Source organism: Monodon monoceros, unplaced genomic scaffold (genome assembly GCF_005190385.1).
Source record: "Monodon monoceros isolate NGI ecotype Baffin Bay Population unplaced genomic scaffold, NGI_Narwhal_1 Super_Scaffold_22, whole genome shotgun sequence".
NCBI lineage: Eukaryota > Metazoa > Chordata > Mammalia > Artiodactyla > Monodontidae > Monodon > Monodon monoceros.
The window spans coordinates 45658914-45672240 of NW_021703779.1; the positions used below are offsets into that span (position 1 = coordinate 45658914).

Here is a 13327-nt window from a genome sequence, read left to right on the forward strand (position 1 = left end):
ACTTGCTATAGGTACATTCCAATTTGTTATTTGGCCATTGCGGTTTGTTTTTTCTTTTTTAAAATAGATCTTTATTGGAGTATAATTGCTTCACTATACTGTGTTAGTTTCTGTTGTACACCAAAGTGAATCAGCCATATGCATACATATGTCCCCATATCCCCTCCCTCTTGAGCCTCCCTCCCACCCTCCCTATCCCACCCCTCCCTCTAGGTCATCGCAAAGCACCGGCCATTGCGTTTTAAGCCAACTCCCATCCAATATTTTCTGGCCTCTTGGTGCCTGTGGCTCGGTCTCTGGCCTAGAATTTGACATGCTGGACATGTCTGGACATCACAGGATTCTGGCTCCTACTCTGTAACTTGGGAGAGTATGCTGTCTCAGATGGGACCCCCAGACCACCTACACCCAATACAGAGGTTGGGGATACAGACTTTGAGGTGGGGATGGGGTGGCGCTGCTGATTCCCTCATTTACACCCGCCCATCCATCCTCCAGGCGCCCTCATGCAGGCTGTGGGTAATTCTGCACTTGGGACTGGCCTCGGCAAGTACCCAGCATACCCTGCTCCGCTCCCCCCACCCCCGCCGCCATGTCCACTTCATCCCACCCTGATCCTTGTCACTCCTCTCGTCTCCTAGCAACCCAGCCTCACAGGGGATCAATGATGCACTTGCCACCACATCTATGGGTGTCAGATCTCTGTCTGATTAATGACTCAACTCCCAAGGGCAGGGACTGGCTCTGCAATTCCTCCTCACCTCCCTGTCTCAACAGCCAGCCTGGCGTGGAGTGGGGGGATGTAACGGATACAGTGAAGACCTTCATGATTGGCTAAATGGTTGATTGTGGTTGGCAGGATTGACCTGGGTTGGCTGCTGGAGTGAGCCCATGACATCACCACCCTGGTGAACTCGTGCCAGGTGGGGATGGTTATCCCCGCCCCAGTGCATTGTGGGCAGGATCAATGATGTATCTTACCCAGACTTGGTGTCACCAGCTGTGAACGGACACTGAAGTCACCAGCTCTTCCCACTTCTCCCCAGCCTTTACGGAGAGAACAGTTGGGGATGCTTAAGAGTGTGGGCTCTGACAGAAATAAACCCCTATGACAAAGGAGCCAAGAATATACATTAGGGAAAAGACTGCCTCTTCAATAAATGGTTCTGGGAAAACGGGACCACTTTCTTACACAACATACAAAAATAAACAAAAAATGGATTAAAGCCTAAATTGTAAGACCTTAAACCATAAAACTCCTAGAAGAAAACATAGCCAAGTATGCTCTTTGACACTGGTCTTAGCAATAATTTTTGGGATATGTCTCCTCAGGCAAGGGCAGCAAAAGCAAAAATGGACAAACGGGAGTACATCAAACTAAAAAGCTTTTCCACAGCAGGGGAAACCGGCAACAAAACAAAAAGGCAACCTGCTGAATGGGAGAAGATATTAGCAAGTGATATATCCGAAAAGAGGTAGATAGCCAAAACATCTAAAGGGCTCACAGAACTCATTATCAAAACAAAACAAAAAACAAACCAAGAGCCTGATTAAAAAGTGGGGCAAAACACTGAATAGACATTTTTCCAAAGAAGATTAATACAGATGGCCAACAGGCATATGAAAAGATGCTCAACATCACTAATCATCAGGGATTGCAAAATCAAGACCACAATGAGGTGCTTCCTCATACCTGTCAAGTGGCTATTATCAAAAAGACAACAAGTAAGAAATGTGGGCGAGGATGTGGAGAAAAGGAAACCCTCATGCACTGTTGGTGGGAATGTAAATTGGTGCAACCACTATGGAAACAGTGAGGGTTTCCTAAAAAACCTAAAACTAGAACTACCATATGATCCAGCAACTCCACTTCTTTTTTTTTTTTTTTTTTTTGCGGTACGCGGGCCTCTCACTGTTGTGGCCTCTCCTGTTGCGGAGCACAGGCTCCGGACGCGCAGGCTCAGCGGCCATGGCTCATGGGCCGAGCCGCTCCGCGGCATGTGGGATCCTCCCGGACAGGGGCACGAACCCGTGTCCCCTGCATCGGCAGGCGGACTCTCAACCACTGCGCCACCAGGGAAGCCCCAATTCCACTTCTTGGTATTTATCTGAAGAAAACAAAAAACACTAATCACAAAAGCTGTATGTACCCCTCTGTTCACTGCAGCATTATTTACCCTAGCCAAGATATGGAAGTGCCCATTGATAGATGGATCGATAGAAAAGAAGTGGTATACATATACACAATGGAATATTACTCAGCAATAAAAAAGAATGAAATCTTGCCATTTTCGACAACATGGATGGACCTAGAGGGTATTATGCTAACTGAAATAAGGCAGACAGAGAAATACAAATACCACACGGTTTTATTTGTATGTGGAACCACAAAAACAAAACAAGTGAGCACAGGGAACAAAACAGAAACAGAGTTAGAGACACAGAGAACAAACTGGTGGTTGCCAGAGGGGGAGCGGGTGGGGAGTTGTGTAAAATAGGTGAAGGGATTAGGAGGTACACACTTCCAGTTATAAAATAAATAAGTCACGGGGATGGAATGTACATACACGGAATATAGTCAATAATATTGTAATAAGCCTGTATGGTGACAGATGGTAACCGAACTTATCGTGTTATTCATTTCCTAATGTTTAAAAGTGCGGAATCACTTTGTTGTGCGCCTGAAACTAATGTAATATGGTATGTCGGATTTAATTAAAAAAATAAGGAGTGTGGGCTCTGAATCGAGTATGCCTAGGTTTGTGGGTCGCTCCTCCTCTGACGGCCTGTGTGACTCTGAGCAGCTCCCCTAGCTTCTCTGTAGTCTCTGCTTTCCCACCTCATCAACTAGGATTATTTTACATTGAGCCTGCTATCACAGTTGAGGCATCTTGGGCACAGAGAGGTTAGGTCAGCTACCCCAAGTCATTCAGGTAATACGTGTTTGAGCCCCAAAGGCAAGGAATACTCAACAAGTCCAAACTGAACCCATCCACAACCCCTCCCCACATAGCTGCACCTCCTCTACTGTTGCCTAACTCAGGGCAAGGCAGCCTTCTCCCCAGCTGCTTAGGCCAGAGATCCTTAAGGCCATCCTTGCCTGCTGCCTCTCTCTCACCACCCTCTCAGTCATCAAGCCCCACCTTTCTGTCTCCTAAGTCTTTCTAAGCAAGATCCTGACACTTCTCTCCATCGGCACAGTGAGTTCCACGTCACCCTCATCTCTCTCCTTGACCACCACCAGCAATCCTGATGTTTTCCAACGCATTGTCTATCCTACTGCCTGAGGAAGCTTTCTTAAGTCCTAACCTGGGCATGACAGCCCTGCTCAAAACTCTGCAGGGGCTGCCCGCTGCTCTTAGGATAATGGCCAGCCTCCTGGACTAAGCACAGCAGGCCTTGCCTGCCCCCAAACGCCTGATCTTCACCAGACCCCCTCCTTCTGCTCCAAGCCCCACTTGATATTCCAGCGCACCCAGACCTCTTTCTGTTCATCAGATGGCTGGTGTGCTCACACTCGTCCTCCCTCGCCCCCCCTGCCCGCCCCCCTCCCGGCCCCCACCACCCACAGATTTCACAACCTCACACGTGCTGTTCCCTCCATCTTACATGCCCTTCCTCCCTCCTCATCTGTCTGATTCCTTCTTAGGTTCAGCTGTCAGGCTGGGTAGAGCAATTTCCATTTTTCCTGAGGAGTACCTGGATGAAAAGTCACAGTTACCAGATTTGATATTTTTACCGAATGGAAGGTGACGGAGATTTCATTATGAATTCCCCACACGGACACACGTTTTACTGTGGTTCACAGTGAGCTGATGTGAAATGCAATCTGATGGCTGAGTTTTTCTGGGAAAGGCTTCCTTGCTAAGAACAGGATACAGACAGAAAAGCTCTCTCGCCTTATGTTATGCGGGCCCACTGTTGCCTTTGAATATGACCTTTGGAATTTGGCCACAGTTTTGGAAGCATAGAGGGATCCAGGGTGACCACCTGCTTCACAGTGAGGAGGGATAAGCTGAACAACGGGAAAAAAAATCTGTCACTTTATGGTATCTGTGACCCAGTAAATTGAACAGGCTTTGAACTGCCCTACCCATGGACTTTGTTTTGATGAGATTTTCACTATAGTTTATAGTCTGAGTTTCTGTTAGGACAGGAGAAAGTATATTAACGGGTCCTCCCCATGCAAGGGTTTGATTTACTAGTCCCCTGTGGTCATCAGGGAGGCAAGGATCAGCTGCGCGCTCAGTATGGGGACCCTCTTAGGGAATCTGACAGCACCTTCCTGCAACTCCTTAGGTGTCCCCACTGCTGGTTCTGCCTGTTACAGACTCAACTGTGAGGACTGACTTCATTCAGTACAACTCCTCTGAGCAGAGCACACCTAAGTATGAAATGAAGTGTGTGCCTTTGATATGTAAAGACAATTAAAAAGATGGAAATGGCACCAGTTCCACCGCCACTACCCCAACCCCCACCCCAGCCAGAGGGTGGAGTAGATGCCCAGAGGCCCCCGGCATGCTTGCGTCCACACTGATGTGTCCCTAACACAGGGCGCAGTGTAAAATGGTTCACCCGGAGCCTAGTTACTGAGCTAATGGGAGCCGGGCATATGCGGTTTTACTCCCCATAGATCCAGAGAAGTATCAACCCCCGCCTTCCATAGACAAGGAAACAAGCTCAAAGAGGTTAGGTCGCTGATGCAGTAAAGGCTGGATCTGGCAGTCAAGCCCTAGTTCTGCCCGGCTGCAAAGCCCGTCTTCTTTGCGGTCACGACAACCCACTTGGCTTGTGATTCAGGTGCCGAGATGCAGATGTTGTTCCGTGACAGGAAAGTCATCATTGTCCCAATACCATGTCCACCCGTGAAATGCAGGAACCCAGTAGGGCAAAGCCACCCTGAAAGGTTCTAAGACGCTCTCTGTGTTTGCCTTCGCAGGAGCTGCCTTGCAGCCAAGAAACTGGAGTCCACCGGCGCAAAAGGATTGCCTCAGAGCCAACGGCCGGGCAGGACTTCAGCCTCCCCTGTGGCGGGGGGGCACTCTGCCATATCAGAGAGGCTTTGCAATCAACCCTCCCCCAGTTATATCTCCACCAGTCTCACTCTATTTATCAGATGGAAGGAACTGAGAGGCAAGGAGAGGCAGAGGAAGTGTTTTTAGTGGCTGCATGACAGCTCTGGAGCTGACCCAGCTGCCATGGTGGTCTGGAGCCAACAGACTGAGAATGGAAATCTGGCTCCACCCGTGTTCATGTCTCTGCTCTTCAGCTTGTGTCTGTAAACTGTGGGTGATCGAAGTGCCACCTGAAGAACCTCCCCACCCCTGAGAAGTGTGTCCTGACCAAACACCCACACACCACACACCCCCGACCCCCGGCCCCGCACACTATGGCAGGGGGCCAGAGGCTCTCTTCTGTGTTCCTAGGGTTCTATGATTTAAATCCTGCCATGGCTTTTCTCACACAACAGGGGGCAGTCATCTGCTTGCAGGTTGCAGCCCCCATCATCCCTGCATCCCCAAACTGGCCCCAGTAGCGGAGACCTAGTGTCTGGTCGGTGCTTCGAACTTGTTTCCTCAGTGAATGAAGGACCTCGACTCAAATGTACTTGGTCAATAAAGGGTAGCTCTTCTTGGACCAGTTATTTCTGCGTTAAAAATGACACAGGAGAATGGAGTAAACAGGGCATATCTCGAGTCAGATTCTCTTCCCTTTGGTGGGGGGAGGAGCATTGCATCTTTCATACGATCCCTAATTCCGGAAACTCCTAACCAAAGAGGCTGCAACGTTCATTACACACGTGTGGGTCACTCTGTTGCCCCATCAGCCACAGTTCTGGCCTCACAGTGGAACTTGGGTCAAGATCCTTAAAGCACCGGTCAGTTCACTGAATGTTTCCCAAGTACCAAGTGGCTGGTGCCCAGCGTAGGCCCCGCAACTACGTGTCCAATCGATGGACTGTTGAATGAACGCAGGCTGCTAGTGGAGTCTGTGATGCTGTGCCCAGAGCACAGGTGGCCATGGAGTCAGGGACCTGAGCTCAGTTAGGAAGGGCATGTCAAGTCCAGGTGAGGCCATCAGTCTCACTCGGAGCTGCCCCTCACGCGGTCCTCCTAGTTCCTTGCTTGCTCCACCTCGACTCTCTCTGCTCTTCCCCCACGTCCTGCCTCTCACTCCTTCTAAGGCCTGGCACAGGCTTGTCATTCAGTATCTATGATCCCTCCTTGTCCTTGTCAGTCAGCTGACTGAGCAGATACCCAGCTGACCATTTTTTTTTGTTTTTTATGTATCCCCAGACATCCAGCACAGTGCCTTGACCATAGTTGGAGCTTGGTGAACGATTCAATGAATAAAGTCACTGTTTGTCACACACACACACACACACACACACACACACTTACCATCAGACTTATCCGGATCAGTGCACAGTGTCTGGGCAGCCACCCTGACCTGGATTAGGACATAAGGAGCACTGGTAGTTTTGCTAGAGGGCAACTTTGAGCTTCCCTCAGGTGCCACAGCACCACTCTCAGCAGGGCTAAGAAGCTGTCTGTGTCTGTTAGGGGTAAAGACTGAGACTTCCTGCCTTCAGACACTCAGCACCCCCTGGTTAGGGTTGATGGCGGTTCCTCAGAACGCTCATCACTAAAGTGCCGTGACGCCCTCCCAGAGCTCAGACCAGGGAGCCTTCTCCCAACAATAATGGAGTACCCTACCCTGTTACAGAAATGGGAATTATAGCTGTTTACCCCTCTTAATGTGGTTCCTCCCCTTTGCATTCACGTCCACATTTCTTCCTTGAGTCACCCAATCCAACTCTGCTAATTCCCAACGGGTTACTGCACCAAGCTGCACCTGCATCTCACTTGCTGTGCATGGCTCTATCTGGGAGGGTCGGATCTACCTACTGAGCTACGTATTTTCTGTCTCCCTTCCCTTCTGAATCTGGAGGCTCCCAGGCACCAAGAAAAGTGCTCCAGTTGGCCCACAAAAGGGGGCGGTGCTGCAGGGGAGGCTGCGACTCTCATCCACAGCCTGGGTCAAAGCAGGACTGCGTTACAAGCGCCACACGCTGCCCCACTGCGCCACGGGAGCCAAAAGAGCAAAGGTCTAAGAAGTCCTAATACAGACACTTATGTGGATAGAACACCAGTCTCTTCCTAGGGACCTGTGAGTTGTTGTTTGGTTTGGGCTTATATTGTCCGTGGCCTTTTTCACAACGCTTGCAGACTTAGCTAACCTTCCATCAGGACCTCTCTGCTCCCCCCACACCCCACACCCCCCACTGTACCAAAGATCATACTCCTCACGTAAGTGTGCTGACTGGGTTTTCACTTGGCAAGGATACCAAAACAATTTTTTTTCATCATGAAACGTCAAGATACCTAAGAGAACAGGTCTTCAGAAAAACTAGTTTTAAATTATAATGGAAAAACTGGCTACGTAACAATGAAGATACAGCACATTAAAAGGTTATTTGGGGGCTTCCCTGGTGGTGCAGTGGTTGAGAGTCCGCCTGCCGATGCAGGGGACACGGGTTCGTGCCCCGGTCAGGGAAGATCCCACATGCCGTGGAGCGGCTAGGCCCATAAGCCATGGCCACTGAGCCTGCGCCTCCGGAGCCTGTGCTCCACAACGGGAGAGGCCACAAAAAAAAGGTTATTTGGGCATTATCTAGAATTTCACACTCAAGAGAAAAACACTTAATATGTGGTCTACTGCCTTCCAGGTTTTTTCTCTGCATTTTTAAAAATTAGGAGATGGGGGGAGGTAATGTCTTCATACTTTTGTGTCTGTTGTTCTGTTTATCATTATAGTATGGTTATGCTACTTCCCATAATGATGAGGATGAGGATGCTGATACTGATGTCGGTAGAAGCAAAGACATGTATAGAGCTTGACATGGACCAGGAACTGTTCTCTGTGACGCGTGCATATTGACACGACACCCCGTGGTCTTTCATGCACTTAGGAGACATCATGCTCAATCCATACACAGATCCATGGTAATCTGATTCATGCCGATGGACATGTTCACTTGCCTTTTGATCCAGAGGACGCTGGACACTGCAGTGTATTCCAGATTTGGGGGTCAGATACCACACCTCTCTGTTTCTTTCAGGCCTGCGTAGCAATCTGACTCAGTTCTTGCCGGCCAGGTGACTTTGGGCAAGTTCCTTCACCCGTTAACCTCTACATGTCTCAAGCTTCCTCATCTGCAAAAAGGGATGATAACATTAAAAATGCTTACCTCATAATGTTGCTGTGAGTACTCAGAGACCTTATTACACTTATACATATAGAGAGTTAAACACAGTCCAGAGGGGTGAGCTTTTATTCCTGTGTCTCTTCACTTTGGTTTCTGCTTGTACCCATATCCCTCTCTCCCTGCCCCCATTGCTTTCTCCTCAACCACTCCCGCTCCACTCTCTCTCCCCTTTGCCCCCCTCCTCAGACTCTCCATCCAAAAACACTGTTTACCATCTCCTCAGGATGTAACTCAGAAAATATTCATACCATCACCCTTTGGTTAAAAAAACGTGAATATTAGTGGAAGAAATAAGAAACACCATAAAACCGGCAATGTGAAAACTACACAAGAAATAAAGTCCTACTGATGAAAGTTTGAGTATTAATACTTTTGTATCTTCATCAGATTCAGATATTCAGAATTTGATACAGGAGAATTAGACTTCATAAAAATAATGCCCCCCCCAAAAAGGGCTATATGATGAGGTCCTTGGGCCTTTAAATTTCCCTCTGGAATGCTTTTTAAAATGTATATACTCATGGTCTACTACAATCGTCCAGTGATCACTTACTTTCCCATCATTATACAAATCATACGAAGAGGTCATTAGACTTCTAATTTCCTAGAGAATAGGCACTAAACTTTTCCATACGAGCCCCTGGTGAAACCCCAGCATTGTATTTAGGCTTCACAATATCCCCATAAGGAGAGTTAAATACTCATTATGCTAATACACACACACACACACACACACACACACACACACACACACACACATACCCACACCCATGCCCCATACATTCAGTTCTTGAGTCCCTGAGGGGCTGAAGTGATAGTGCAAAGTCCATGTGGTGAGCCAAAGGTGGTCTTGACATTGTCTCTCTGGAACACTCTCCAGGGAAATGTGGGAACGGTAACAATATTAACAGCAGTAATGACAACAGCTAGAATTCACCAGGAACTTGTCACATGATGAGCACTGTCCTGACAACTTCCCATGTCTTAACATGGTCAGTGCTCTAAGCTGCCCCAAGAAGTAGTTACATTTACTCCTAACTAGTGTTTCCATGTTACTAATGGAGGAATTGAGGCACAGAGATGCTAAGTAGCCCGCTCAGTGTCACCCAGCAGTAAGGGGTGGAGCCACAGGTCTGTGGAGGCATTGTGGAAAACTCAAGTGTGTTCTGTATTTATTCAGTCAAGGGCAAGATCCAATGGCTACTGCAAAATATGTAGAAAAACAGCTAACACATAACACAAATTGACCTTACAGCATGGAACTGCACACTAAATAGAAATCTGGTTTCTTCAGAAATCTTTTAGATGGAGGCTTGACAGGATTGGAATCAGGATGTTTTGTGGAAACAATGATCTGAGAGCCTCCTTAGAACAGCAGACAGCATGTCAGTCTCCTAGCCTGAAGGTCTTGGGTTTGTGCATCAGAGAAGGCAGCAAACCTCTGTCACCTCCACATGCTCCCGATGGAGAGAGAAACCTGCCAGTAGGGAAAATAAGACCGTTCCTCTGCTCTGGTAGTACCCAGACAAGTTGTCCATGTCAGTCAGAACTGAGGAATTATAAAAAAAAAAAAAAAAACCACCAAAAATGCAGATTCCATGATCCGCACTCAGTGAATCTCATTTAGTGTGGCTACAACGGTGCCCTAGAATCTTTGATTTTTCACTCTGCCTGGGAAACTCTCAGGAACTTTAATAAACTCCTTTGGTAGCGAGACTGTCTCCAATGTACTGACTCTTCCCAGGATAAACACACAGTTGGGAAGACCAACCTGAGAGCACAGGAGAGAGAACGTAAAGGACACAGCGTGAGAGTCAAACCAAGGGCAGGGCAGTGGATCTTCCAAGAAGACATCACCACCCCACTGGCCTGTCTCTCTGAGGCTTCAGTTTATCTCAGATCCATTCTCTTCATGGCCAGTGGATGGAGGTGGTGAGAGGAGATGACCTTTGAGATCCCACATGGCCTGGGCTTTTCTCGGGGGCCGTGGGACACAGACGATATGAGGTTATATGATCTATTCTCCACACCTCCAGTCAGCCTCTGCTTCTCTCTTGCACCCTCACTCCCTCCATGCCACACAAGCCCAGAGCAACCAGAATTTAGGAAAAATGTCTTCCCTTCACCGATCAGACACCTGCCCCTGACCTGAGGAGATCTTCTCCCCTCTTCTCCTCTCAGCTGTCCTCCTCTGATCTGATCTGCCGTGCCGAAGCAGACAGCCTTCCCTAGTAGCTTAAAGCCCTCGCCTGGCCCGTGACTCTGGTGACGCAGCCTGGAGAGGGCTCGTCCTCTCTGAGAAGGACCCCAGACCCGGGAGCCAAGAGCCATGACGACCACAGAACCATCCTAAACACTGATGCCCACGGCAGTGATTGACCTTGGAAACGAAGCCTTACCTCACACCCCGTCTGTCCCTGAACCATTACCTTGTCACAGAAAGCAAGACAGACGAGGAAGGTGTCTGGAATCCTTCCTGGGGAGTCCTGTGTCCTACTCCATGCTGCCATGCTACTTCCCCTGACCAAACCCTGACGTGGACCATATCATTCCTTTCCTTTTGATGGGAATAAGAGGTCTGGGGATACCTTCACAAAATCCTATTCTCGTGGTTGATAACCAGTATGTTATGTGGTTTACTACCACAATGGTGCACCTGGTAAGTAGGTGGAAGCTGACAGGAAGTTTCAGAGGGTAGGTCTGGGTGCTGAAATGATTGGGAGGAGCTACCGGCATCTGTGGGCTGAGGGTTACAGGGAGGCAAACACTTTTAAGCAGAGAGTTAAATAAAGTGGATTTTCCATAATTGTAATTTCCCCGTGAATTAAGGGAAGCCTGAATGTTGCTTTCTCTGGAAACTTACAAAGAATCCTTGAGTGTTTTAGAGAACACATACTGAAGGCAATTCTCTTACTGGCCTTGAGCTTGATGCAACACACCAGTGTCGCTTGGTAGCTGAGGTTGTACACGCCTACAGGAATGAGGGGAATCCAGCTGTACTGACTAGACGGATCTTCAGGATATGCTGTTAATGGATGGGAAAAATTACGTGGTAAATGCTCATAGTGTGATCTGCCATGGGTTGCTGAACAAAGCCAGATAAGCCCATTGTCTTTGAGGCACCGAGGTTTTGCTTCCATGTCTGTCTCCCTCACCAGACTTTTAACTCCTTCTCAGAAGGCTGGAAACACATCCCGTTCATCCTGGTGTCCTCAGGGCAGAGGACCTGAGACACGGTAGAAAGTCAGTCCACACTTGTGGAGCTGACGTAACGGGTGAAGGACTGGACCCAGTGTCTTAATGACGAGCGAGAAGGATGTCAGTCTGCAGAGGGAGGGAGGGGAATGCCACAGGTCTTAGGACCCAGGCAGCGCAGTGACACCAGCCTACACTGCAGTACTGATGTCAGTTACATCCCTTAGGGTTCCAGGACTCAGCCATTTAAATACAGGTGCCATTAACCATGAAGGTCTAACTTAGAAAGCCAGGAACCTTACTGCTTAGTTTTTTGTATGAACCTTTTGTAGCTGAGGCACCTGAGGCACCAATTCAGGCACAGCATACTCTGGTCACTACTCGTCCAGGCTGAGGCTGCGTCGGGATATTCAGGGCTCACACACAAGAAGGGTAATTCCGAGGCATACATGTATCCCTAGAAACAAAGGGTTCACAACTGCTAGGTTGCCCCGAGCAGGACATACATCAGGCAGGTAGGACAGCTCCCTGGGGCCCCAGTGTGGCCTCCCACCCAGGGACCTGTCCCCCTAGGACTCCCTGTCCAGTTTGAATAATCCATCTGAGGCCTTAGTTTCAGAGGCACTGCCTGGAGGCAGCCCGTTCCAAGCAGTTCTGTCTGTCCGGGACCCCAGCGCATCCTCTTTCCGAGGGTGGCTGACACCTGGAGGTGCTCTGCATGCACCGTCCAGGGGCTGGGGCCACTCCTGCGGTCCCACAGTCAGAGCTCCCTCAGGTGTGACTGCAGCCTCAGCAGACAGTTTGCATTCAAAGTGCTCACTGGATTGGGATTGACATATATACACTAATATGTATAAAATAGATAACTAATAAGAGCCTGCTGTATAAAAAAAACAAATAAAGTAAAATTCAAAAAGAAAAAGAAAAAGTGCTCACAGCAGCTTGGAAGGCTGCACGGGGAGTATTCCTTTAGGAAACATAGAAAATTCCCAGGAACAGTTTGGACAGACAAGATCATTAATGCCCTCGCTCCCTCTCTACACTTCCCCCCCCAGGTGCCAGGGGTGGTGTGTTCTCCATTGTTATACAATCACTGTGTACAATCCTGAAATCAAAACTTTACATTTCGGGGCTTCCCTGGTGGCGCAGTGGTTGGGAGTCCGCCTGCCGATGCAGGGGACGCGGGTTCGTGCCCCGCTCCGGGAGGATCCCACATGCCGCGGAGCGGCTGGGCCCATGGGCCATGGCCGCTGGGCCTGCGCGTCCGGAGCCTGTGCTCCGCAACGGGAGAGGCCACAACAGTGAGAGGCCCGCGTACCGCAAAAAAACACAAAAACAAAACAACCAAAATTACATTTCTTTAATTATCCCCTAATGTCCCCCTAATCTTTTGTATGGAAGGGCTGTAGGCAAGAGTACTTTCATAGCAAAACATGTTTTATAATCTAACTGTAAAGACATCACGTTTAGCAACTGGCCAGGACAAAATCGTGAATTTTTAAAAATTTTCAAAATGGGTTGACACAACCTCCTGTCCTTTTGTCTCTCTCACTGATCCCGTGAGGAGGCTGGAAAAGCTCATTCTCTTGCACTGAAGAGTCATATGCCTAACGTCTCGTCTCAGTTGTCTCAAAGATCCAGATGCAACAGCCACAACGTACAAAGCCATTTTTAAAATTCCCCCTTTTCCCTCTCTCAGGGACGCTTTACTCAAACGCCTAGCAGTAAACTGACACTCACCAGGGTACCGCACAGCGGCCGGGGAGCTCGGGCACGAGTGCTGGGAGGGGCTGCAGCAGCAGCAGCAGCAGCAGCAGCAGCAGCAGCAGCAGCAGCAGCAGCAGCAGCAGCAGCAGCAGCAGC

At 48.9% G+C, this 13327-nt stretch overlaps 1 long non-coding RNA gene across 1 annotated transcript in view; it reads right to left on the minus strand.

Moving 5' to 3' along the window:
* Window positions 1-2063: 2063 nt before the first annotated feature.
* LOC114906334 overlaps window positions 2064-13327 on the minus strand; it is a 17535-nt gene continuing 6271 nt past the window's right edge. The window contains exons 2-3 of the long non-coding RNA XR_003796427.1: window positions 3610-8216; window positions 2064-2108 (exon numbers count right to left, since the gene is read on the minus strand). This is a non-coding gene — a long non-coding RNA (uncharacterized LOC114906334). The remainder of the gene's footprint in view (window positions 2109-3609; window positions 8217-13327) is intronic.